Here is a 27,102-nt window from a genome sequence, read left to right on the forward strand (position 1 = left end):
TTTCATATTTTTTCAGAATCATAAAGTCTGCAGATGATATCTCTACCACTGAGGGTTGCCTTTTCCTTCTTTTAGGCAGATAAGATGAAAAGAGGATTGTTTCAATCCAATCAGGGACTGGGTGGGCTTGAGGCTGGATTCTACTTTAGTAGATGATTTTCACCCCTGATTTGCCTGGAAAGTCCTGTCTTTTGGAGGTTTTGAGCTAAACGATCATCCCAAGAAAGTTAAAATTTGGCAAATGTCTTGAGGGGAAGACTGGCCATGTATTTTGCAGGCTTCTCCCTCTGATGAGACTTCGTTTCCTAAACACCTACAAGACTGAAGAATATTTCACTCTGCCTTTCTGACCCTGTTCCCCTCGGGACACCCCAGAACTTAGCAAATGTCTCATGGGAAAAAATTGCTTTGTATTTTGGGCTCTTGTAATTTCTAATCCATTGCACTAGCTGAAAGCTTTGCTGGCTTCTCTTCCCATGTAGAGTTCCTCTGTTTGAGGCAGGCTGATTATTAGCTCAGATTCAGCTCATCTAGGATGAGCTCTTGCTCTTCTGGAATTTTTCTTTACCTAGTCCTTGTTGTTTCCGTGATTCTCTACTGTCTTTAGAATATGATTATTTCTCATTTACCTGGTTGTTATTACAGATTGTTAATCTTTCTGACCTACGGTATTCCGCAAGTATGTAGAGTACAAGAAGGCCAAGTATCCTGTTTATCAGTCTTTTATATTTGGTATTTGTTGTTGTTGGTTCGTTTGTTTGTTGCTTCAGTATCCATAAGTGAAATTAATTTATGAATTTTTGTGTGCAGTCGTTGTTAGGCTTTCTATTGCGGTTATTTCAGAAAGAGCATTTGAACATTTTTCTCTTAAAAATGCTCTGGCACAGTTTAAATACCATTGGACCTACTGCTTTTTAATGAGAAATGAACTTGGTTTGGAGCTTTTATTGGCAGAGGGTGGCAGGGAGAAGCTTTTGGGAAAATTTCTTTGTTTCTCTATGGGTATTAGTTTATTAGATCTTCTCATTCTTCTAGTGTGTTTTAACAAGTTATATTTTCTTTTACAGCATTGTACAGTATAAGTTGTACAGTGCATATTTATATTATACAATATAAATATAAAGCTATATATAGGCAGAGGCAACATAAGTTGCCTATATTAACAGAGGCAACTTATAATAAAGCCATTGTAAATGGAAAATATCATAAGTCAAAATGAGTTTAACATACCTGACCTACTGAACATTATAACAGCCCAGCCTACCTTAAACTTGCTCAGAACACTAACATTAGCCTACGGTTGTGTAAAATCATCTAATACAAAGTCTATTTTATAATAAAGTGTTAAATATTTTATGTAATTTATTGAATACTCTACTGAAAGTGAAAAACAGGATGGTTGTATGGGTATACTTGAAGCATTGTATCTACTGAATGTGTATTGCTTTCACACCATTGTAAGTTAAGCACCATCTGTATAATTTCACATTTTTCTAATAGCCATATTTTAAAAGTTTTTAAAAAGCAGGTGAAATTATTTTAAATAATATTTTATTGAACCAAATGTATCTAACATATTATAATTTCAACATGTAATCAATTGAAATTTTTAATGAAAAACTCTTTTTTGCTTTATTAAATCTTCAAAATTTAGTGGCATTTTGTGCTTACAACACATCTCAGTTTAGACTAATTCCATTTTAGGTGTTCAGTTTTCACATTTGGCTAGTGGCTACTGTATTGAACAGCTCAATTCTAGAACATTGTCCTTTTTATCCATATATTTGAAGATTTATTTTTATTATGTTGAAAAAAGTAATTCTGTATAATTTATTTAATTTCCATGATTTCTCTGGTTGTTTGAATTTATTTAATCTCATTTTATATATTTACTTTCTTCCTTCTTCTTGATTTTGTTAGCCAGAAGTTTATATATTGCATTGTTATTTTGTTTTTCAATGGAACAGCTGTTGCATTATTTATCAGTTAGGTCTAGAGTCTTCTATTTTATAATTTCTTTTTTTTTTTAGTTTCACTCTGTCGCCTAGGCTGGAGTGCAGTGGCATGATCTCACTGCAACCTCTGCCTCTCCAGTTCAAGCAGTTCTTGTGCCTCAGCCTCCAAGTAGCTGGGACTACAGGTGCATGCCACCATGCCCCGCTAATTTTTTGTATTTTTTTTAAGTAAAAATGGGGTTTTGCTATGTTAGCCCGGCTGGTCGCAAACTCCTGGCCTCAAGCGATCCACCTGCCTTGGCCTCCTGAAGTACTGGGATTACAGGCGTGAGCCACTATGCCCATTCTGTTTTATAATCATCCTATTCTTTTTCATAGTTAACGTATTCATTCAGCCATCCTATCCTTCGGTTCATGTGGTTGCTTTTTTCTGACTTATTTATTGTGTTGTTTCATTCACTTTTTAAATTTTTTATGCTTATTAATACAGTTAAATAAGGCTCTGCATTTTCACCAAGTACTGCTTTAGCTGTATGGCTATAGGTACTGATGGCAGTGTCTTCCTTATTACCACCTTCTGTTATTTTGTGTTAATGTTTGCATTTTTTTCTTTGACTCAAGAGTTGTTTAAAAGAGTACTTAAAATTATTCACATAGTAATTGCTTTTTGCTTTTTTAATTTCTGATGTTATTTCTACATTGTCGTTAAAGAAATTTTTTTGTTCTATTTTTGTTTTTCGAAAATTTTGAGGTTTTGTGGTCACTTGACAATATGGTCTCTGTTTTTTTTTTTCCTTATTTATTATGTAACTTAGTTCTCCTTCAACCTTGTTAATGTTTTCACACTTGCGTTGTTCAGCTTTAATGTCTATCTCTCTTTGCCTGTGGTATTCTGTAGTTTCCTATGATGTATTTCAGCATGTAGTTATTTGAATTATCCTTCTTAGGTTTTGGTATACTTTTTAAACTGAGGGTTCATATCTTACTTCAATATTCAAGAGTTCTCAGTCATTACCTCTTTGAATATTGCCCAATTCCTTCTTTTCTGTATTGGACCTCCTCTTAGACATATGTTGGTTCTTCTCATTTAAATGTTCATGTTTCTTCTCTCTCATATTTTCCATGTCTTTATTTTCTGAGGCATGTTGGGTAAGTTTGTCTAACCTTCCAGTTTCTTTTTGTTGTTGTTGTTGGAGAGAGAGTCTTGCTTAGTTGCCCAGGCTGGAGTGCAGTGGCTCAATCTCAGTTCACTGTAATCTCTGCCTCCTGGGTTCAAGTGATTCTTGTGTCTCAGCCTCCCTAATAGCTGGAATTACAGGCACACACCACCACGCCCAGTTAATTTTTGTATTTTTAGTAGAGATGGGGTTTTGCCATATTGGCTAGGCTGGTCTCAAACTCTTGACCATAAGCAATCCTCTTGCCTCGGCCTCACAAAATGCTGAGATTGCAGGCATGAGCCACTGCATCCAGCCATCTTCCAGTTTCCTAATTCTGTCCTCATTTATGGCAGATATCCTATTCAGTACCTCAATTGTACTTTCTTATAGAAAATATATGTGTGTTCTCTCTCAGACTTCTGTTTGGTCCTTTGATAATATGCCTGTTTTATTTTCATTCTGTTTATGTTTCTCCCTTTATCTGTTTAAACATTTTTTTTTTTTTTTGAGATGGAGTCTCACTCTGCCACTCAGGCTGGAATGCAATGGCACAATCTCGGCTCACTGCAACCTCTGCCTCCTGGATTCAAGTGATTGTCTTGCCTCAGCTTCCCGAGTAGCTGGGATTACAGGCGTCTGCCACCATGCATGGCTAATTTTTGTATTTTTATTAGAGACGGGGTTTCACTATGTTGGCCAGGCTGGTCTTGAACTCCTGACCTCGTGATCCACCTGCCTCCACCTCCCATAGTGCTGGGATTACAGGCGTGAGCCACTGTGCCTGGCCTTTGTTTAAACATATTAAAAATCTTCCTTTATCAATTTAAACATATTAAATTTCTTCCTTTATCTATTTAAACAGATTAAAACATGTTAAATTTAAACATATTGTCCTATTATCTTTGGTTCTTGATATACAATTATTCCTATTTATTGGATCTGTGGATTTTCCCTCATGGTGATTCATTTCCTCAAACAGTTTGTTATTTCTGCTTATCTTTAGTGTGGCTCATATTTTTATGGTAATGTCCTATTCCCTGGGTTTGGGGATCACCTCTACAGAATTGGTTTGCATTTTTCTCTAACGTGGTCCTTGTGGATTTCTTGAGTTCTGAACTACTTTTTACATTGATTTGTGGCTTGAGGCCATCGTGCTAGGCAGGTAGTGGTAAGTCACTATCCTAATAGCCCTGGCCTGGATTCCGATTTCTAGTATTTTTCTCTTTTTCTTCCCCAAGTTGCAAGTGGATGGCAAGCTTCCTTGTGACTTCTCATCCTGGTGAGTAGAATTTTTCTTATCCATGTTTCTTATTTTAAGTTAGAAGCAGCAGTTTATGAAACCTAAAATCCTATGAATTTTAGCTCTTTGGCACAGCACTTCCTGTGCACACACTAGATTCTGCCCAGGCTCGTTTCTCATGTGGGCATTAAATCTGCACCTCCCAGCCTATGTCAAGTCCCACTTTTCCATACGTCCCTCGTCTTGAGCTCCTATCATCACTTTCACTTTTCACGCCTTGGAGGCTATGAATACATTTTTTTCTTGTTAAGTTTTATCCAGAATTTTAATGTGTGAAACAGGATTGAGGGATTTACCAACATAATGTCCAGACATCCATAAGTGAGATTTGAAGAGAACATTTTTTTTACAATAAATTAAATATGACTCTATTATTGAGTAAAAATTTGAAATTTGCCTTAATTTTTAAGATAGTCTGAACACTAAAGAAATTTTGTTTGCGACAGAGATTTGGGCCAATTGCCTTCATCCCCTGAGGTTACATGTTTGTTCTATTTTGTCATCGGGGGTACTTCTGTGGAAAGTTTGAGAGGCCTTGCCCTGAGGTGACCTTGACTGCTAGGATGGAAGTCATTCCGTGGGCAAATCCCCTGACACGTAAATTACCCACTCGCTGGCTCAGTGGGCTGTAGCTGTTGTTTTGCCTAGGCTTGGGCTAAAACGTCAGGAAGCAGATTTTTAAAAATTATTGTTACTCATGACAAAAAGCTTAAACACTACAAAAGGCTGTAAAGTGGAAAGAAAAAGAGCCCTAACCAGTCTCCCTAGTCTCCCCCTCCTGTTCCCATAAGTCCTCACTGCTAACAGCTTCTCACAAACCTTTCCAGAAATGTTGTATTTGTAGATACAGATTTCTTCTTTTTTTAAAAAAACCAAATGAAATCATAGTATACATGTTCTGCAGATTGAAAAAAATTCATCAATGCATTTTGGATATTTTTCCATATCAGCACATGTAGCCTTCCCTCGTGTTTTCGGCAGCTGTAGTGGATTTCCTGTACATTAATAGATGTAGGGTTTCTTTCCCATATGTGTGCTATTTACAAAAACAATTTAGGGAGCATACTTGTGCAGACATCTTTTTGTTAAGTGTGTGAGCAGATTTGTAGGTTAAATGCTGGGCCAAAGGTATGCGCCTTTGAGCTTTTGATGGACAAGTTTGAAGTGCTTTCCAAAAAAGCTGCAGCAATTTGCACTCCCAGAAACAGTAGAAGACCTACCCAGTGAGCAGGACTAAGGAGCCTCCAGATTTGTCCTTTCTGCCTGCCTGGCATCCTCAAAGCATGCAGGGATGTTGCTGTCTGACACCCTTCCTCCCGAAGCTGAACTGGCTGTCAAGAACAAAAATCTGGTTATTGATATCAAGATCAGATGCTGCTTGATTTTGAGGGATATGGTTGCTTGAGTGGCTTTGGTATTCCAAATGGAGATCAGGGATGGGCCAGATGCTGGTTGGGGGGCGTAGGGGACAGTGGATGAAAAAGCAATCTATTCATGGATTCACCAAACTCTTTATTTCTTAACACGTATTATTGTTTTTTGATAAGTAAGACATTTTCACTGTTAAAAAAGGGGGAAATATGAAAACACACAAAGTAGTTAATAAAGCCACTGATACGTGGGTAATTAAATAATGCTAATTAAATAAAACTACTTTGTATGTGGGGTAACTGATACACCAGACAGTTAATAAAAATAATTCCAATGCTGAGATGAACACTGTGTTTGGTCATTTCTCTGAGCCACTTCCCAACTATCCTAATTCCCCAGCTACCCAGTCTCTCTCCAGGACTTCCCAGACCTTCTTATGGTTCAGAAACTAACAGGTCAACACCCAGTACAGCAAAATAAGGCCTTTTGTTTTTTTCTTTTGGGTGCATATGCATATGTGTACACCCTACACATAGAAATGTTAGAATATTTAACAGCTGGTTCAGCATGGGCACGACCAACGGGGTGGGCAGGAGTCTGGGAGGCTGGCTTTTGCTGTACTGGGTGTTGACCCATTAGGTTCTAGAGCATGGGAAGGTCTGGGAAGTCCTGGGTGGTGGGGGAGTTGGGAGGACTGGGGAGCGGCTTGGGAAGTGACTATTTATCATTTATTATGAAATGTTTTTAGTATTTTATTTTATTTTTTTGAGACGGGGTTTCACTCTTGTTGCCCAGGCTGGAGTGCAATAGCCCGATCTCAGCTCACTGCAACCTCCGCCTCCTGGGTTCAAGCAATTCTGCCTCAGCCTCCTGAGTCGCTGGGATTACAGGCATGTGCCACCATGCCTGGCTAATTTAATATTTTTAGTAGAGATGGGGTTACTCCATGTTGGTCAGGCTGGTCTCGAACTACTGACCTCAGGTGATCTGCCCACCTTGGCCTCCCAAAGTGCTGGGATTACAGGCATGAGCCACCGCACCCAGCCCTGTTTTTAATATTTTAGCACCCTCTGTGTCCATACTGGTGCATACTGCCCTCTAAGTGTGCATTCCAGTTTGTGTACTTTTAAATATAATTAAAACCATACATTGCACCAACTATTTGCTGCTTACAAGAGATATGCTTTAATGATAAGGATACAGAAAGTTTGGAAGTAAAACTAGAAAGATACACCATGCAAATAGTTACCAAAATTTATACTGATCTTAATGATTTGTAACTCTTTTAACTTAACATTGTCCCTATGGTAAAACATTTTTCTGTGTTGTTGCATATTATGTTATGGAATGCATGTATCATCATTCATTTAGCTAATGAAAATATTATTAGACATTTTAGTAATTTCTAGCATTTTATTTATTTATTTATTTTGAGACGGAGTCTCACTGTGTCGCCCAGGCTGGAGAGCAGTGGTGTGATCTCGGCTCGCTGCAACCTCTGCCTCCTGGGTTCAAGTGATTCTCCTGCCTCAGCCTCCTGAGTAGCTGCGATTACAGGTGCCCACGACCATGACCAGTTAATTTTTGTATTTTTAGTAGAGATGGGGTTTCACTGTTTTGGCCAGGCTGGTCTCAAACTCCTGACCTCAGGTGATCAACCTGCCTCGGCCTCCCAAAGTGTTGGGATTACAGGTATGAGTCACCACACCTGCCCTAATTTCTAACTTTTTAATATAAAAAATAACACTGGGTTGAATAATTTTGAGTGTATAGTACCACGTCAGGTAATTCTTCATTCCTTTCCTCAGGATACATTTTTGGCTATAGAACCATGACTTTAAAGTTTATGTACATTTTAAAGTCTTTTTGCTCTATTTTGCTAAAATGACCTCTAGAAAGTTTGCATGGATTTCTAGTGCCATTAGCAGCACATAACAGTCCCAGTGCCACCTCCTGTCTCTGCGTGGTATTCGTCACCATTTTATGATGAAGCAAATAAGTGAACAAAACAGAAAAAGAAAAAAGAAACAAATGCATCTTTTTTTTAAGCTTTCCTTTTTTTGTTACTCATGAGTGGTAGCATTTTAATGTTTTTTATGTGCTGTGAATTGTGTACACTTTATATGTGTGTTAATATTTTAAAGACTGATCTGTAAGAGTTCATGATAAAATAAGGATATCAAACCTCTGTCATAAATGTTGCAAATATTCTCCTCAGTTTTTTGGCCATTTCTTGGTAGTTCTTTTTGAAAAAGGTATTTGATATACAGTCAAGTTTTATCTTTTTACTTCTCACCTGTGAGTCAGCTACAAGTTCGGCATTGCATTTTACTAGGTGGAGGATGCCCTCAAGTCCTAAGAGGTTTAGAAATACTGGTGGAGTCTCTTTGTCCAACCCCATTAGGGAAGTCTGTTAATGGACAACTGAGATTTTATAGAATCTGAAGGAGATAGGGGCTTTGGGTAAAGCTTCCTTTACTGCTGCCTGGATTGCTTCTAAAGCTTCTTGCTATTGGATCCCTCTCAAATGTGGCCACTTGCCTAGTGATTTGGGATAGACGCTGCATTGAAACTCCCTGGGGTGTGAAGCATATTGTTTCGCAATTTCGAGGAGGCCACTATGATATGGAGCCTCCTTTTTGTTGGTGGTGAATTCAGGGCAAGCAGACTGTCTTTTCATAGCCTATAAAATGTCTCTTTAGATCTCAATGTCACTTTGGGTATTGGGAGCTTGGATTTTGTCCTCTCTCAAAGCCCATCCATCTGTAGTCAGTAGTACTTGAGTGGCTCCGAATGCAGAGCTACTTGTTTTCTTGGTGGAGATCATTAATGAAATGCTTAGCGTTCCCACCGTGGTCTTGATACCAGATGGAGAATGAAGCCCACACCAAAAGCAGAGATGGAAAGAACTGGATAATTGTTGACATTCTTAAACCACTTATTCAACTGTCTCCAAAACTCCCCTACAGAGCATTTGTATTATATAAGAGAATGCATTATCTTATTGATGATGCTGGTTCAAGCAGGGGTTTCTGTTATTTGTAGCCAAAGCCTCCCAGTAGGTGGAGTGGCAATATTGCCAAAGCCCCATGAAGCCCCATGGCTTCTTTGTACGCCCCGGAGCAGAATCTAAAACACACAGATCCGTTGCTCTTTTGCAAATCTTCGAGTTGAAATGTCCTTGTGGCTCTCCTGTAGTGAGCCAGTCCTTTCTCCTTGGCTGAAGTTTCCCCTTCCTTTCAGCTCTCACTCTTTTGAAAGACCACCCTCCCTGTACTCATCTTCCCTTCAGCCTCCTGTTTGGGGGAAGGACGACTCACTGCTGTGGGGTAAAGGGAGGGCTCACCGGTGTGGGGGAGTGAAGAGGCAGCTCACTCACTACTTGGGAGGCAAAGAGTGTTTCCAGCCAGGGAAGATTTGGAGAAGACTGGTCACATGGAGCATGTTTGGCTTGCAACGTCTCCCTGTCTGGGAACTTTAAGTGGCCTGGGATACTGCTTTTGGGGGCTCCTGAGAAGCTCAGAAATAATGGGCTTTGGAGTCATTTAATAGCTACTTCACCTTGATAGTGTTGTCTCTTTCCTTCTCTCTGCTCTGTCATGCTTGGTATTGGCCCCATCCTTGTAGCTGGCTTCAAGATGACAGCATCAGCTTGAGAAATAACATCCTGAGGAGTGAAGGACACTCTTCCTGTGGCTTCTTCTCAGAAGAGAAGACATTCCCAGTCCTCACTGTACCCCCACTGCAGGTTCTATTCACATTGTAATGGTCATCACTGTGCCTTAGGCTTATCTTGAGAAAATCACTGGCTACCGGGAATAGAGGAATCTTGGGCCCTTTCAGGCTCTTTCCTGAGGCCCTGCCCTGGGCACACAGCTGTATGAGAGTGGAGCAGATATCTGAACAAAATGGCGGTTCTTCGAAGAAGGAGGATGGTGATAATGGATACCATGACAATCAAAGGCACCATCTATAAATACCATTTGTGGAGTTTCACCATGTTCCAAGACTATAATATTTCTAACACCCCCTCAACCTCAGCAGTGAAGTCATATTATTATCTGGTTTTACAGAGGAAAAGACTGTGCTCAAAGGTCAAGATCTTTTGATATTGGCAAGTGAAACTTTTTCTAAAATACTGTGGTAATAGAGTTTGCCAGTGGGCAGCCCAGGGATAGAACTTCCTGGGTGGTGCAGGGACTTCAGCCAAGTGCTATGTGAGACTTGTCCCCTGCACCTTTCATTGAGTTCCTCAGATACTGACTCCCCACTGGATGCTTCTTGCCTCTCACCATAGAAAAATCACGATCAGCAAAGTCAGGCCTGTTTCTAACATGGGAAGTCTTGCCAGGCACCAGGTAGACTTACATTGGAGGACAAGGTCAGAAACAAACCTTTATAGATTCTGATGTCTTCCCGCCCCCACCCCAGCCCACTTGGGGCCACCCAAAAAATGATGCCCTGGAGCCTTGGCATGCCATTAAAAGTGAAGAAATGCTTAATCAAATCACGCCGCTTGAAGCGAGTTGAGTTGGAATGAAAAAATTGTGCAGCGCTGCCCGCAGTGGAAATTTACCAGGCCAAAGTGGACACCAAATACTCCCAGGTTGTTTTGAAATAGATACGGTCACGTTCTGTAAAGTTCTGAGATCCCTTTCCAAATATTTGAAAATCTTTCCATTAACTAGGATTGCTTTAGAAGAACACACACACACACACACACACACACACACACACACACACACACACACACACCTCCCCAACCCCAAAGGCTTATGCTATGTGCATGGAAGAAACAGAAAACTCTAGACACCCCAAATATCTCTTGAAATTGGCAGAGATCCATGAATCCCCTCTGTTGTCTGTTGAGACAGCTCTCATTTTTTAAAGTTTATTTGTGTATTCCCCCCTCAAAAATGTCATGACTAACTTTCCATTCATTATCAAAATATTCTTTTGCCACTAATTTCCCTTCTTGGTTAAAATAAACAAAACAGAGTGAATGCTGTTGGCATTGCATCTAGGATGCACTCAGCTGTAAACAAGAGAACATTTTCTTAACGGATCTTGAAAAGTCCTCCCGTGAGAATTTCCTGTGCAGTCTGTCTCTGTTTCTTAACTCCATTTGGCATGGAGGGCAGAGACTCAGCGGTGGCAGGAAAGGGGAGGCTGCCTCGGGCTTGCCAGGGTCCAACGTCTCGTCCCCCGCGGCCAGGCCCCTGCAAGGTACCTGTGGAGTCTTCACATGACGTGGACACCGGGGCTGGCTACTGTGTGACCTCGGGTGGCCATTGAACATCTTTGGACCTCAGTTTTCTCAGCCATAAAATGAAGCCATCGGATCTGATGATCTCTAAGCTCCATCCTGTACCAAAACTCTAGGACTCAAATCTAGCAATGTCTAATTAAAAAAAAACATGGAGAAGATACTTGAAAACAAACCTTAAGTTTTAGGATTTGTGAAGATGAGGTGAAGAGCTCCGTGGGTGAGAGAAACATTTCATTTTTCAAAGGTCGAACACAAGAAAAGTAGGTCAGAAAACCAGCTTGTCCAAAGCTCCCTTTCCTATAACACAGACGAGAGTTTGTGAACCCCCCGGAATATACCTTGTAAGTGGAGGAGCAGACAGGGGGTGCAAAGCAGGCCTTCTCCACTTCCCGGAGCTGGGGGAGAAGAGTTCCTAGTTCTTTAGCTCCTTCTAGTCCACGGCCTAATTTGTGTGGCTGCAGTGAGGACTCTGGGATGTGGGGCAGGCCAGCAGTTCTTTTTTCAGAAGTTCCCCAGGCCTCCTAGAGAAATGGGGAGAGATCTGAGGGTGGGGGTGAGGATGACTCTCAGTGCAAAGACAGGGCCAAAGGTGTCCCTCTCGGGAGAATCTCACCTGAAAGTGACAAGACGCTGAGGCCTCCCTTGATTGATACGTCCAATGAAAGAGGGGGCACTACCCAGTGTTTCTCAGGGAGTCTCAGGGGTGGTCTCCTGAGGATGCATCCTCCATGGAAGTATGTGAAGCAGGAAGAAGAAATGCTAGTGACAAAGGTGTGACCCTTCAAGGTTGGCCACAAAGAGACATCATCATCTCTGCTGGGGAGACTCCTCTGTCTGGAATAGTCTTGGGAGGCAGCAGCACCCTGTGGTCGAACTTTCTGGAGACCCCTGATGTCATGTAAAGGCCCAAAGTGGGATGGGGAGGGCAGCCACAGCAGTGCGTCCTAACTGCATAGGACCTGGTCAACCCTGGGCATTTGGAAATGGGAAGGGACCTGAGAGGATGGAGGCATGGATTTCTATATTAGTACCAGGTGGAGCTTGGGAGTCAATAACACTGGGAGCTCTCATAGTCACCCCGTAAATCAGATTGGCTTAGGGAGCTGAAGATGACATTGGCAACACTCTTAACAGCCGCTCCTCAAACATGGCTCCCAGCTCAGGTCAGGAGACCAAGGCTTGGCGGCTGTGCCAGTTTCAAGGGAAATGAGAAAAACAAGAATGAGATAGTGCTTTCTTCCATACATCTAAATTCATTTCACTTAAAAGACTGCTCTCTATTTTGAGAGTATGTCTTCCCCAATTTTGGCGTTAAAAGTGTCCTTTCATGAAATAATGGCAACACATGATAGGTTTAGAAAAAAGGTTTTTATTTGAAAAAAGAAGAAGCTGGTAAATTTTGCTGAGCCCTGTGGCCGATTCTTGTAGTTTTCTCTCCATATTTGCTTTCCCCTTTTTTCATTCTAAGAGGAGTTTAAAGGGGCATGTGACCATCCAGAATAAAGCTTACAGTTCCCAGGTGTCCCTTGGAGCTCAGTGTGGTCATTTGCCCAAGTTCTGGCCAAAGAGATGTTGTCAGAAGTGATGTATAAAACTTCTGGGGTGTGTCCTCAAAGGGCAAGGGTCTGTCTGTTCCCTGCCACTTTTCCTCTTCCCAAAGGCTGTAGTACAGACATGGTGGTGAGTTATCTTGACTGTGCAGATGAATGCAATATCCCAGGGGCGGCAGAGCAGCAAGACATGGGGAGCCTAGAGTCCACTATCAGCCCAGGATGCTTATGGAATGGGAGAGGGAAATAGCCATTGATATTTCATGTCTTTGGAGAGAAAAATGAGTCTGCACTTAGATGATATTTGCAGAAAAGGCAGTAGTTGAGATCAACCAGGAATAGAGAGTAGAGGGCGAAAAGAACAGTGCCTAGCATGGAGCCTCAAGAGCTCCACCATAGAATATTTACGGCATGGAGGAAGAACCCATAAAGAGACCAAGGAGTGAAGCTAGAGAAATAGGAAGAGAAAACGGTGTGAAGGAGCCAAGGTGAGAAAGTATTTGAGAAATAAGGGAGTGGTCAACCTGTTTCTGTGACACTGAGAGGTCCAGTAAGATGAGGCCCCACATGTAGCCATTCTGTTTAAAACGGAGATGATTGGAGACCTTATTAAGAATTGTTTCCTTAAAGTGGTGTAGTGAAAGTCTGTGGGAATGGGGTCTGGGGTCAGTGGGAGGTGAGGGAGACACAGGAGTGTGGCCACAAAGGCAAGAGTAAGAGAGGCCGGGTACAATGTCTCATGCCTGTAATGCTAGCATATTGGGAGGCCTAGGTGGTTGGATCACTTGAGCCTAGGAATTCAAGACTAACCTGGGCAACATGGTGAGACCGCATCTATATCAAAGATACAGAAAACAAAAATTAGCCAGGCATGGTGGCATGCACCTGTAATCTCAGATACTTGGGAACTTGAGGTGTGAGGATCATCTGAGCCCAGGAGGTTGAAGCTGCAGTAAGGTGTGATCACACCACTGTACTCCCACCTGGGCAATAGTGCAAGACCCTGCCAAAAAAAAAAAAAAAAAAAAGACAGTAAGAGAGGATAGGAGCTGGAGGAAGAGGGGGGTCTTCTGGTCTCTCCTTCCCTCCTCTCCCCTCTCCCTTTTCTTTTTCTTTTCCTTTTCCCTTTCCTTTTTCAAAGATTGCAGCCATGGTAATTTTTATTTATTTATTTATTTATTTATTTATTTATTTATTTATTTATTTATTTATTTGAGACGGAGTCTTTCTCTGTTGCCCAGGCTGGAGTGCAATGGCACGATCTCGGCTCACTGAAACCTCCGCCTCCCGGGTTCAAGTGATTCTCCTGCCTCAGCCTCTCGAGTAGCTGGGATTACAGGTGTGCACTGCCATGACAGGCTAATTTTTGTATTTTCAGTAGAGATGGGATTTTGCCATATTGGCCAGGCTGGTCTCGAACTCCTGACCTCAGGTGATCTGCCCACCTCAATCTTCGAAAGTGCTGGGATTACAGGTATGAGCCACTGTGCCCACCTACAGCTAGGGGATTTAAATGCTGATGGAGGAGATGGAAGGAACAAGCTAGAGAGGATAGCTGGTAGCACAAAGCCCTCGAGAAAGCAACAGGCACAGGGCACAGAGGGCATCTGTGACGGAGCTGGCCCTCTCAGCAGGAGGAGGGAGAGTTGGGTGCAAACTCAGGGACATCTGTTTGTAGATTTGGTGAGACAGTTTGTTCTCTTTTCTCAGTACAGTAGATGACAAGGTCATTTGCTGAATGTGAAGGAAGGAAGGAGTGGTTTCAGACGTGGTGAGATTGGAGAAGGTTTGAAGTATAAATTGTGCAAAGTAAGAGCCTGTATTGACCGAAGGAGCCCTTTGTGGTTCCAATTACCAGGCAGTTCTGAGGGTATAGCCAAGATGGGTGGCTGTGCAGTTCTGGGATGTCTCTCCAGCAGCGATCTGCTGGCCGATAGCAGGTGTAGAGAAAGTGGATGATGACATCCACCCAAGGCTTGAATTTTGCTAGATAGGTGAGACGTAAGGACAGAGAGGAAGGGAATGTCTAGTACAGACAGTCCCTGACTTGTTCCACTTATGATTTTTTTGACTTTGCAATGGTGCAAAAGTGATATACATTCAGTAGAAACTGTACTTCCAGCCCCCATACAGCTATTCTGTTTTTCACTTTCAGTACAGTATTCAATAACATACAAGATACCCATCACTTTATTATAAAATAGGCTTTGTGTGAGATGATGTTGCCCAACTGTAGGCTAATGTGTTTTGAGTGCATTGAAGGTAGGCTCAGCTAACCTAGCATGTTTAGCTGGTTAGGTGTATTAAATGCATTTCTGACTTACGATATCATCAACTTAGGATGAGCTTATCAGGATGTAACCCCACCATAAGTCTAACAGCATCTGTATTTGGAGGAGAGTAATTACAAGATTGGACCATTGAATGTTAGCAGGATAAAATGGAAGGTGAAGCGAGTAAAAGTAATAGATAAGGAATATCTGGGGGGTGGTCACTGGACTGAAGGCCTCAATGGGGATGAGAGAGAGGTTAGGACAGGATGCTGTGGTCAGAGAGTGGGGAACTTGGGTTTGAGATTTAGGAGTGAAGGAGCTCTGAGTCTTGGCCAGATCCCAGCAGTGAGCATGGGAGTGGGTGCTGAGGTGGAAGAAGAGAGGTGGTCACTGATCATGGGGCGAACAAGGGGCTGAGGGGCCAGGACCTTGGCTGGGCCTTACACAGGGATGCTGAGGCAACAACATGAATGGGGGTGGAGAAAGTTGTGAACTATTTGCTAAATATTGGTTGGATGAGGAAAGGTGATAAGAGAAGTCCAGAAATGTCCTAGACAAGGGCAGTGAAAATCCAAGATTGACCTTAGATCTAGTTGAGCAGCTAATTTGCAGGACTGTAATTTCCAGACCACACAGAGAAAAAGTCTGGAAGTGACTCTGTGGAGCCAGGAAGACAGGAGCCCAACTTCTGGTTCCAGAAGTTTCCATTGACAGGGCTGCAACAGACGCAGTATCTCTTGGTCAGCCTGGGGCAGCTGGGTCTCCTCAGCATCTCCTGGTGAGCTTTTAAAATGCAGATTCCAGGGCCTTACCCAGGCTAATTAAATGTGAAGGTTTAGGGCAAGTACCTGGGCACAGGGCTGCTCCATGGCCTTGGACCTGGACAGTGGAACTCAGATGGGCCCTGTGCTTGTTTTAATGCTCTGCTGCTGCCATCTTGAAAATCCTTAATGTTTGTTGAGTAAGAAAGCCTGCATATTTGTCTTGTACTTGGCTTCAGAAATTAGGTAGCCAGCCCTGTCTGGGCAGAAGTATCTTTTTAAACATTTCCTCAGGGGATTCTGATGTGAAGCCAGGGCTGGGAATCACTAAGTTAAGCCAAGAGTTGGAGGGAACATTCGATGAGATGGCTGAGATGCAAAGGTAGAGAGTTTGCGATCATGGAGCAAGAATTTGGAGAGCAGCATGGGAGGCAGGAGGGAGAGGGGGATGGCAGATTGAGTCAGGAGGAAGATGGGAGAGGGTATGATGGGAGAGGATGGATGGGTATGGAATTCCCACTCTAGGTTTCCACTTGGTTCCTTGGAGAAGGATAAGTGCTTTGGCATAAGAGAAGTCTGCTTCAGCCTGAAAGGAAGACCCAGTGGTGGGGTGTGGATCTGGAGACCCTTTGCCTTGAGGTCTTCTGGGGAGTGCATGCCTACAAAAGTGGGCTGGGGCGACGGATAGGAGAGCAGGGCCTTCGCAGGGCTGGGCATGAGTGTGAGCAGCCTGGTCACATGGCTTTGGGCTGGTTGTGCTGCATATAGGAGTTGTGTGTTTGGGAGGGTCTCCAGGTCTCCTTGGAGCTGAGTGACTCATGATGTTTTGGCTGGAGGACAAGAACTGGGAGCTGCCATTACATAGATGGGGCATAGAGCAATGTCAGTCTCAAGTGTGGATAACTTGGAATGCTCAGGGAACCTTATCAGGGATGTGGCATGTCCATGGGAATCCTATTTTTCCCTGGAAGTCCAAGAGGAATTGAGTGGTGCAAAGGAAGCCAGGACAGGGCTCTGAGAAGAGAAGACTCCCCAGAGAAGTGAGCCGTAAACACAGGCGCCACAGGGTCATGCGTTCATGAAATGTTGGTTGTTTTTCTAAACTATGAGAGATAAGAGGCAGTGAAATCTTCCCTCTGCTTAAGCCCTTTAGTGTAAATATTTCTTTCAAAATCAACCCAGATGGGACTGGGCCTGGAGAAGCAACCAGGTGCACAGTCGTGTTGCTCCACCTCTGCGAGCTGCCTGATCCAGGTCCTGCTATGAAGGGACAAGGCCGGACAAGGTGCCTCTGAGACCCCTGAGGCTCCTCCAGGAAGGACGCCTCCCTAAGAGCAGAGGGGAAGCTGCCTGAGGGAAATTTCATCTCCTGAGCTTGTAGCTTGTAGTTTGGTCAGGAGAGCAGCAAGCACCATTGTCGCTCTCCCAAACTCAAACATAGCTGAGCAACAGGAGAGGATGGCGAAGGGTGTCTGCTCCAGCACACCATGCCAAATCGAAGCTAGGAGCAGCTGGGGAATAAGGGTGCATTTTATCCAGCTTGGCCTCAAGGGAGTCTGGCCTCCTGCTTGCTGGCCTCCAGCCTTTTGTGGTCCAGGTTAATCTGTTTCAAGGGCATCTGTGGTTCCACTCCAACGTTAAGCCTGAGTTGGTACTGAGTGTCCCCAGCAGACAGCCACATGGTGGAAGGTTCATACTTGGGTTTCCTAGACTGTATTAGTCAGGGTTCTTCAGAGGGACAGAACTAATAGGTGATATCTATCTATCTATCTATCTATCTATCTATCTATCTATCTATCTATCTAGGAGTTTATTAAGTATTAACTTACACTGTCACAAGGTCCCACAATAGGCTGTCTGCAAGCTTGAGGAGGGAGGAGAGTCAGTCCAAGTCCCAAAACGGAAGAACTTGGAGTCTAATGTTCAAGAGCAGGAAGCATCCAGCCCTGGAGAAAGATGCAGGCTCGGAGGCTAGGCCAGTCTGGCCTTTTCACATTTTTCTGCCTGCTTTATATTCGCTGGCAGCTGATTAGATGGTACCCACAAGATTAAGGGTGTGCCTGCCTTCCCCAGCCCACTGACTCAAATGTTAATCTTTTTTGGCAGCACCCTCACAGACACACCCAGGATCAATACTTGCATCCTTCAATCCAATCAAGCTACACTTAGTATTAACCATCACACAGACTAACAGCAGAATCAGGAACCTCACCGGGAGAGCCCGGAGCACACTGAGGCAGTAGACATGCGCTCCAGGCCACTTGGGATGTCCTGTTCTCCATAGAAATGTACTAACATTATACATTCTCAATATGCAAATGGCCAATATGCACATGAAAAGATGCTCAATAACACTAATCATTAGAAAAATGCAAAACAAAGCCACAGTGAGATACCACCTCACACCCATTAGGATGGTCACTGTCAAAAAAAGAAGAAAGGAAGGAAAGAAGGGAGGAAGGGAGGAAGGAAGGAAGGAAGGGAGGGAGGGAGGGAGGCAGCGAGAAAGGAAGGAAGGGATGGAGGGAGGGAGAAAGAAAGGAAAGAAGGAAGGGATGGAGGGAGGGAGAAAGGAAAGAAGGAAGGGAGGAAGGAAGGAAGAGAGGGAGGGAGGGAGAAAGGAAGGAAGGGAGGAAGGGAAGGAGAGAGGGAGGGAGGGAGAAATAGAGGGAGGGAGGGAGAAAGAGAAGGGAGGAAGGGAAGGAGAGAGGGAGGGAGGAAGGAAGGAAAGAAGGGAGGGAGGGAGGAAGGAAGGAAGGAAGGGAGGGAGGGAGGGAGGAAAGAATAAGTGTAGACCAGCATGTAGAGGCAACCCTGGTGCACTGCTGGTGGGAATGTAAATGGTGCAGCCACTGTGGAAAATGGTAAGACAGGTCCTTAAAAAATTAAAAATGGAATTACCACAGCATCCAGCAATTCTACTTCTGGGTATATACCCAAAAGAATTGAAAACAGAGTCTCAAAGAGATATCTGTATGCCCACGTTTATAGCCGAAAGGTGGATGCAACTCCAGTGTTTGCCGACAGATGAATGGAATGAGCCAAACGTAGCATATGCATACAATGGGATGTTATTCAGCCTTAAGAAGGAAGGAAATTCTCACATATGCTACCACATGGATGAACTTTGAGAACATTACGCCAAGTGAAATAAGCCAGGCACAAAAAGACAAATAACTGTATGAATGCGCCTATATGAGGTACTGATTGTTCAATGGATATAGAGTTTAGTTTCTACAAAATTCTGGATGTGGATGGTGGTGACAGTTGCACAACATAATGAATGTACAGTCATATGTCACTTAATGAACAGTGATATGTTCTGAGAAATGTGCCGTTAGGTGATTTTGTTGTGCAAACACCATAAAGCGTACTTACTCAAACCGAGTTAGCATAGCCTACTACACACCCAGGCTGTAGGGTAAAGCCTATTACTCCTAAGCTACAACCCTATATGGCATGTCACTGTATTGAATACTGGAGGCAACTGTAACACAATGATAAGTATTTGTGTATCTAAACAAATAAGATTATAATACTGTAAAAATACTGTATATGACAAAAATACTGTATATGACAATACCACTGTCTTATATGTGGTCTGTTGTTGACCAAAACACCACTATACAGTGCATGACTGTACTTAACACCACTGAACTGTACAATTAAAAATAACTAAGATGAGGCCAGGCATGGTGGCTCACACCTGTAATCCCAGCACTTTGGGAGGCCGAGCAGGTGGATTGCTTGCTTGAGGCCAGGAGTTCGAGACCAGCCTGGCCAACATGGTGAAACCCTACCTCTACTGAAAATACAAAAATTAGCTGGACATCATGGTGCACACCTGTAGTCCAAGCTACTCGGGAGGCTGAGGCATGAGAATCGCTTGAACATGGAAGATGGAGGTTGCAGTGAGCCAAGATCACGTCACTGCACTCCAGCCTGGGTGACAAAGTGAGACTCTGTCTCAAAAAACAGAAAACAAAACAAAAAAAGACTAAGGTGGTAAATTTTATTTATGTCTATTTTAACACAATAAAAAATGAAAATTTTTTAAGATTTTTTTTTTGGATCAACAGAACCTGACTGCTTTGAAGAAGTCTGACTCCCCTATTTTGACTACCAGGGATAAAATGGTCAGGAAAGCCTGTCTTATTAGTGGGTTGGTTGAGTGACTGGCAATGTGATACCCTTTGGCTCCCATCCTCATTACTGAAGATTGCTTAAACCACCATTGGAAAGGATGGGTGCTGAGCAAATCTACACAGAGTGCCACGAAGAAGGTTCCACCTCCTCTTGACCTCGGACCCCAGAGTCACATCCCTAAATGGACAGTGTCAAAAGAACTTGGGGGTTGCACTTCCCATCCAGCCAATTCATCCTTTGCTCGAGAATGAGTGTGTGGGGTTTACTGTGCACACCTCCCGAGTTTTCCAGGGTTTCATCGTTTTGTCCCCAACTACTTGCAAGTTCTATGAATTTCTCCATCCTCCCTGAAGCCCCTTACATCTGCCTTCCTTGCCTGAGGACCTGCCCCTAACCTCTTCATTTGGAACTCTTTAAACTCTTTGCTTGGTTGGCTCTTTCCCACTTAATTCTTCTTTTGCATCAGAGGAGGGTGGAGGGGCTTCATTTAGGAAGATGGAGAAGAAAAGGAAGATGATCAGAGTCTAGATTCTGGAAGAGAGTTGACTATCCCCATCCTCTGCTCCACCCCGACCCTGGATGCTTAAAGTCTTGCACTTCCAGGTTCATCTCTTGCTGAGACTTGCCAGAGCCTGTGAGGCAGCACTTGCTAGAAGAATGTCCACTCCTCATCATCCTTCAAACACATTAAAAAGTCACCTTCGCTTGTTCATTTCCAACATCTGAGTTCCCTTTCACTGCAACAGGTAGGGGACACCATTCTAGTGCATGCTTTTCCTGGTAGAAATCTTCGTGCCCTTGCAAAGCTGAGAAGTAGCTCCTTCCTCCTTCCCTGAGTGCATGGGTCCACACTGCTGTGTCGCGCACCTGTTCACGAGGCACATTCCTCTCCAGCTCTGGGCTGCTGCATGTCACCTGGCATATCGGGCAGCTCTCCCAGTGCCTTCTGTAAATGTCAGCGTTGGTTCCTCTGCCTCAGAAGTTTTTTCTCAGACCTCATGATCACATCACTTCATCCCTGGAGGCATTTTCTTGTCCAGAATGTCTCTGATGCTCAACAGCATCTGTCTCTGGCTGAAGATCAGATATAAGGACTCCAGCACCCCCTGTTTTTGGGTGGCTAATGTCACTTATCTATCTGCAGCCCATGCCCTAAATCAGTGGTCTCCAAACCTATCTCATTATGTGACACATTTAGTAAAATATTGGGGGGCAGGGCCGGGCGCGGGGGCTCACGCCTGTAATCCCAGCACTTTGGGAGGCCGAGGCAGGTGGATCCGAGATCAGGAGATTGACACTATCCTGGCTAACACGGTGAAACCCCATCTCTACTGAAAATACAAAAAATTAGCTGGGCATGGTGGTGGGTGCCTGTTGTCCCAGCTACTCGGGAGGCTGAGGCAGGAGAATGGCGTGAACCCAGGAGGCGGAGCTTGCAGTGAGCCGAGATCGTGCCACCGCTTTCCAGCCTGGGCGACAGAGTGAGACACTGTCTCAAGAAAAAAAAAAAAATGTTAGGGGGCACATAGGTTTACTTATCAACTATATATTATGTAAATTATAAGGCATACATATAATTGAAACTAAAAGGATGAACAAGATGAAATAAACAATATTTTGAGTGCCATTAATTGTGACAGCTTTGTATTACCATTCGTTAGTACCTGAAGGCATAATATACATTTAGATTTAAGGTTCATCGTTAACAATAAGGGTTATAGATGTGCATTCGAAGTAGTCTTCTTGTGAATTTCTATGTTCTTTTGACTGGCTTCTTGTCAGATCTGAATAGCTCCATGCATTTTTATGTATTTATTTATTTGAGACAGGATCTGGCTCTGTCACCCAGGCTGGAATGCAGTGGCATTCCACAGCTCACTGCAGCTCACTGCAGCCTCACTGCAGCATTCCACAGCTCACTGCAGCCTCAACCTGGGCTCAAGCGATCCTCCCACCTCAGCCTCCTGAGTAGCTGGGACCACAGGTGTGTGCCACCATGCCGGCTAATTTTTATTTTTATTTTTGCAGAGACAGGGTCTCACCATGTTGCCCAGGCTGGTCTCGAACTTCTGTGCCCAAACAATCCCCCCACCTTGGCCTCCCAAAATGCCTTGCATGGCCTCAGAGGAGCTTCCCCTGTCTCAGTGTGAGGAGAGAAGTTAGCACCACCTTTTCTTTTTGCTTCCTGTGTGGTGGCCAGGTCAGTATAATCCCCAATCAACTTTTAAAATAGTAATCTACTAAACCCAGCCATTCATTGCATGAGAATTGATTGCATTACTATGAGATGGTCTAATCTATAAATCCACTTACCTGCCTGCAGGTAGATTGCTCTGGTCACTCTGACCGGGAGGGGGCTTGTCTGTCCCTCTGATGTGTGGCTGTTCTACTCCCTAAGAGGCTTCAAGTCCTGCATGTGAGGGACTAAGTGAGGGGACCCATGAACACCTTCATATAAAATATAGTATATTAGCTCACAAGGACTGTTCTATCAAAGTACCACAAACTAGGTGGTGTAAACAACAGAAACATATTCTCTCCTAGTTCTGGAAACCAGAAGTCTGAGATCATGGGTGTCCACTGGGTGGGTTCCTCCTGAGGCTGGGAGGGAGGATCTGTTCCAGGTCCCACTCCCCTGGCTTCTGGGGGTTGCTGGCAATCTATGGTACTTGTGGACAAGGCACCCCCACCTCTGCCTTCATCTTCCATGGTCTAACTCTGTGTGTGTGTGTGCACGTGTGTGTGGTCCAAATTTCTCCTTTTTATAAGGATATCAGTTATATTGAATTAGGCCTCACCCTACTGATCTCATTTGATCATCTCTGTGAAGACTTTACCTCCAAATTAGGTCACACTCTGAGGTACTGGGGGTTGGGATTCCATTATATGCTTTTTAGGGGAACGACGTTCAACCTATAACACTCTGTGAAGCTCACTTTTTTCTACTTTCTAGATAAAATAAACAGAAATAGAGGTTCTAATGGCTTCCTTTGGCATCCCCACAGAGAGTGGTCTGTTGCTCCCACGGGGTGTATGCACTCTCCTATGGAGGCCACTGCCTTATCAGTTCTGGCCCTCCTCCTCCCCTTATGATCACTCACCCCTAGTTCTCACTAGGAGCAGGGGGATGTGGGATGTTGATATGGTTTGGCTCTGTGTCCCCACCCAAATCTAATCTCGAATTGTAATCCCCATAATCCCCACGTGTCAAGGGAGGGACCTGGTGGGAGGTGATTGGATCTTGGGGGTGGGTCTCCTCGTGCTGTTCTTGTGACAGTGAGTGAGTTCTTACGAGATCTGAAGGTGTTAAGTATTTTGCAGTTCCTCCTTCACATGCTCTCTCTTGCCTTCCACCTTATAGATGTGACTGCTTCCCCTTCTGACATGATTATAAGTTTCCTCAGGCCTCCTCAGCCGTGCAGAGCTGTGAATCAATTAAGCCTCTTTCCTTTATAAATTACCCAGTTTTGGGTATTTCTTTATAGCAGTGTGAAAATGGACTAACACCAGTGAGGAGTAGACCAGGACCGTAGGAACTCCACCTGAGATCTTCAGAAGATTGATTTAACGGGAAACTTCTGGTGTCAGGATAGCCAAGTGAGCCACTGGCTAGCCTCCTCTCCATCTTCTCCCTTGCTCTGAACCTCAGAAATAATACTAAAGTTGTGTGTACCACACAACTTTTTTTTTCCAGATAGGATCTCACTCTATCACCCAGGCTGGTGCAGTGGTGTGATCACGGCTCACTGCTGCCTCAACCTCCAGGGCTCAGGTGAACATCTCACCTCAGCCTTTCAAGTAGCTGGGACTACAGGTGCACACCACCCTGCCTGGCTAATTTTTGAATTTTTTGTAGAAACAGTGTTTCTTCATGTTGTCCAGGCTGGTCGTGAACTCTTGGGCTCAAGTGATCCACCTGCCTTGTCCTCCCAAAGTAATGGGATTACAGACATGAACCATCATGACCAGCTCAGGGCATAGTTTTAAGTGAAGACATAACTGTAAACAAGAAGGGGGAAAAACAGTTTTACAATTCTTCAAAAGGTTAGCCATGAAATTATCATATGACTCAGCTATTCCACTCCTAAGTATATACCCCAAATAATTGAAAATGTATTCAAATAAGAAATTGTATATGAATATTCATAACAGCAGTATTCACAATAGCCAAAACGTGAAGCAATCCAAATGTCCACCAGTGGAGGGATAAGCAGCATGTGGGATAATCCATATAGTGGAATATTATTCAGCCATAACAAGGCATGAGATGCGGATACATGTTACAACATGGATGAACCTTGAAATCATTATGCTAAGTGAGGGAAGCCAGACACAAAAGGTCACGTGTGATATGATTTCATTATACGAAATGTTCAGAATAGCTCAATCCAGAGACAGAGAGCCAACTTGTGATTGTCAGGGGCTGGGAGGAGGGGAGAATGGGGATTGACTGCTTAACGGGACAGAGTTTTCTTTCGGGTGCTGAAGATGTTTTGGAACTAGATAGAGGTGGTACTTGTGCAACATTGTGAATGAACTAAATGCCACTGAATTGGACACTTTAAAATGGCTAATTTTAAGTTGTATAAATTTTACCTCCATTTAAAATATAAAGCAAGAAGGAGAAGTCTTGGAGAATCAGAGACATGGACTCTGTAACCAGGAATGGCTTCACATGTGAAGGGGACTCAGTCTCCAAGTTGGTGCCATCCAGTGTAACAAAGGCCCTACAATCAGCCTGGGCAGCCTCCACTAACTTGGTCATGTGAAAATTCTAGCAACGACATGGATTTAAAAACAAACACAAATGGCTTGATGTTGTCTGCTGTTCAGAGCTCCAGGACAATGTCAACATATTAATAACCGCAATTTACAAGACCCCTTCCTGTCTTCTCTGTCTCACTTCCAAACCTTCAACTCTTGTATTTTAAGTTCCTCCTGTTGTCTCTGGAATGCAGTTAATTGACTTGGAATGACTATAATCTCTGGTAGAGAATAACATGCTTACTGGGTCAATAGCTCTTTCTCAAAAGAGCTGCACAAAGCAGATTATGTGTGAATTCAGAGAATGATCTTTGGTGCCAAGCTGTGTTGGATTTGAAATGTCCTGTCAAGTTTCAGATTCACAGCTTGACATTTATATGGTTATTTATGTCACTTATTAACTGTGGTGTGTTTGTGGCAATCTAGTTATGATTGCCCTCCTAGCTTGTGAATAGCAAGAAGAGATTGCTTTGTGACAAGAGCTCACCCTGGGATGTTCTGTTGAACACAACTTGGGGAGGATGGGGATCGAAAGGGCTGATGGCTTTGTTATGTATTATTTTTGCTCTGTGATGTTCTAGAAGCTTTTGCCCCAAGAGCACTGGTTGCCAGGTATTCTGCTGCTCTGGGTCCAGGAAAGGCAGGAAGAAGCTTGTGAATCTGCTTCAGGTGCATGGTCTTGAACAGCCTTTGTTTCTAGGAGATGCGGAGGCACTCAGAGAAAAGCCCTGGATTTCTTTAACGTGGTTTGGAGATTTGGCCTGAGTAGGGGATTGTGGAGAACCAATGTTTTGCTTTTGGAGAAATTTGTCTTAATTTTTGACATTCTGGCATTAAAAACAAAGATATTAAACTGTGATTTTTTAGCTTTTGCCTACGGTGCAGGGGTACTGCTCTGTGCTGATGGGCATATCCTCTCTAATGCAGACCTGGAATGAAATGAACTCACATTCCTAGGCTTCTGGTTATAGTGTTTGCCCTCCCTCCACCTTCCCCACCCTGTGGAGCTTTAGGGTGAAAAGGGTTATGATGTGGAGCTTTAGGGTGAAATGGGTAGGATGAAGGAGAGGCTGGGGCAACAGAAGAGAGGAGCTTTGGGTTCAGCTCAGAACCAAATCTACTGGGCTTCTCCAGCTTCAGATGAGGTTCTTAAGAGGGCGCTCTATCCTGACACTTCCAGAAGAACCAGAAAAAAAGTTTAAAAGCCTATCTGGGCCAGGCACGGTGGCTCACACCTGTAATCCCAGCACTTTGGGAGGCTGAGGCAGGTGGATCATGAGGTCAGGAGATAGAGACCATCCTGTCAAACATGGTGAAACCCCATCTCTACTAAAAATACAAAAAATTAGCTGGGCATGGTGGCGGGCGCCTGTAGTCCCAGCTACTCGGGAGGCTGAGGCAGGAAAATCATTTGAACTCGGGAGGTGGAGGTTGCAGTGAGCCAAGATTGCGCCACTACACTCCAGCCTGGGCAACAAAACGAGACTCTGTCTGGAAAAAAAAAAAAAAAAAAAAAGCCCGTTTGTGCTCCTATGAAACTACTAATGACATTCTTCACAGAATAAGAAAAAACAATTTAAAAATTCATATGAAACAAAAAAGAGAATAGCCAAGAATCCTAAGCAAAAAGAACAAAGCTGGATGCATCGTGTTACCCAACTTCAAACTATATTACGAGGCTATAGTAACCTAAACAGCATGGTACTGGTACAAAAACAGTCACATAGACCAATGGAACAGAACAGAGAGCCCAGAAATAAGGCCACACATCTACAACCATCTGATCTTTGACAAAGCTGACAGAAACAAGCAATGGAAATAGTCCTCCCTATTCAATAAATGGTACTGGGAGAACTGGCTAATCATACGCAGAAGGTTGAAACTGGACCCCTTCCTTACACCATATACAAAAATCAACTCAAGATGGATTAAAGACTTAATTGTTAAACCTAAAACTATAAAAGCCCTGGAAGATAATCTAGGAAATGTCATTCTGGACATAAGAACTGGCAAAGATTTCATGACAAAGATACCAAAAGTAATTGCAACAAAATCAAAAATTGACAAACAAGGCCCAATTAAGCTAAAGAGCTTCTGCACAGCAAAAGAAACTATCAACAGAGTAAACAGACAACCTACAGAATGGGAGAAAATATTTGCAAACTATGCATCTGACAAAAGCCTAATAACCAGCATCTAAAAGGAACTCAAACAAATTTACAAGCAAAAAACAAACAGCCCCATTAAAAAGTGGGCAAAAGACATGAACAAACACTTTTCAAAAGAAGAGATATGTGCGGTCCACAAGCATGTGAGAGAAAGCTCAATATCGCTGATCACTAGAGAAATGCAAATCAAAACCATAATGAGATACCATCTCACACCAGTCAGAATGGCTATTATTAAAAAGTCAAAAAATAACAGATGCTGGCAAGGTTGTGGAGAAAAGGAAATGCTTATACATTGCTATTGGGAGTGTAAATTAGTTCAACCACCGTGGAAAGTGGTGTGATGATTCTTCAAAGAACTTGAAACAGAATTACCGTTTGACTG

The 27,102-nt window shown here is 43.4% G+C and overlaps 1 protein-coding gene across 4 annotated transcripts in view; it reads left to right on the plus strand.

Moving 5' to 3' along the window:
* The window catches only part of KCNE2 (potassium voltage-gated channel subfamily E regulatory subunit 2), a 190,026-nt gene that overhangs the window by 30,788 nt on the left and 132,136 nt on the right, over positions 1–27,102 (plus strand). For 3 of the 4 annotated variants that reach the window (XM_055373933.2, XM_063702601.1, XM_019017630.3), the window contains exon 2: positions 4,354–4,394. The gene's annotated coding sequence lies outside the window, so the exon portion shown is untranslated. Of the gene's footprint in view, positions 1–4,353; positions 4,395–21,772; positions 21,986–27,102 lie in introns of those variants that run through there. The other variant, XR_010132392.1, reaches the window with a different exon arrangement.

This window comes from Gorilla gorilla, chromosome 22 (genome assembly GCF_029281585.2).
Source record: "Gorilla gorilla gorilla isolate KB3781 chromosome 22, NHGRI_mGorGor1-v2.1_pri, whole genome shotgun sequence".
NCBI lineage: Eukaryota > Metazoa > Chordata > Mammalia > Primates > Hominidae > Gorilla > Gorilla gorilla.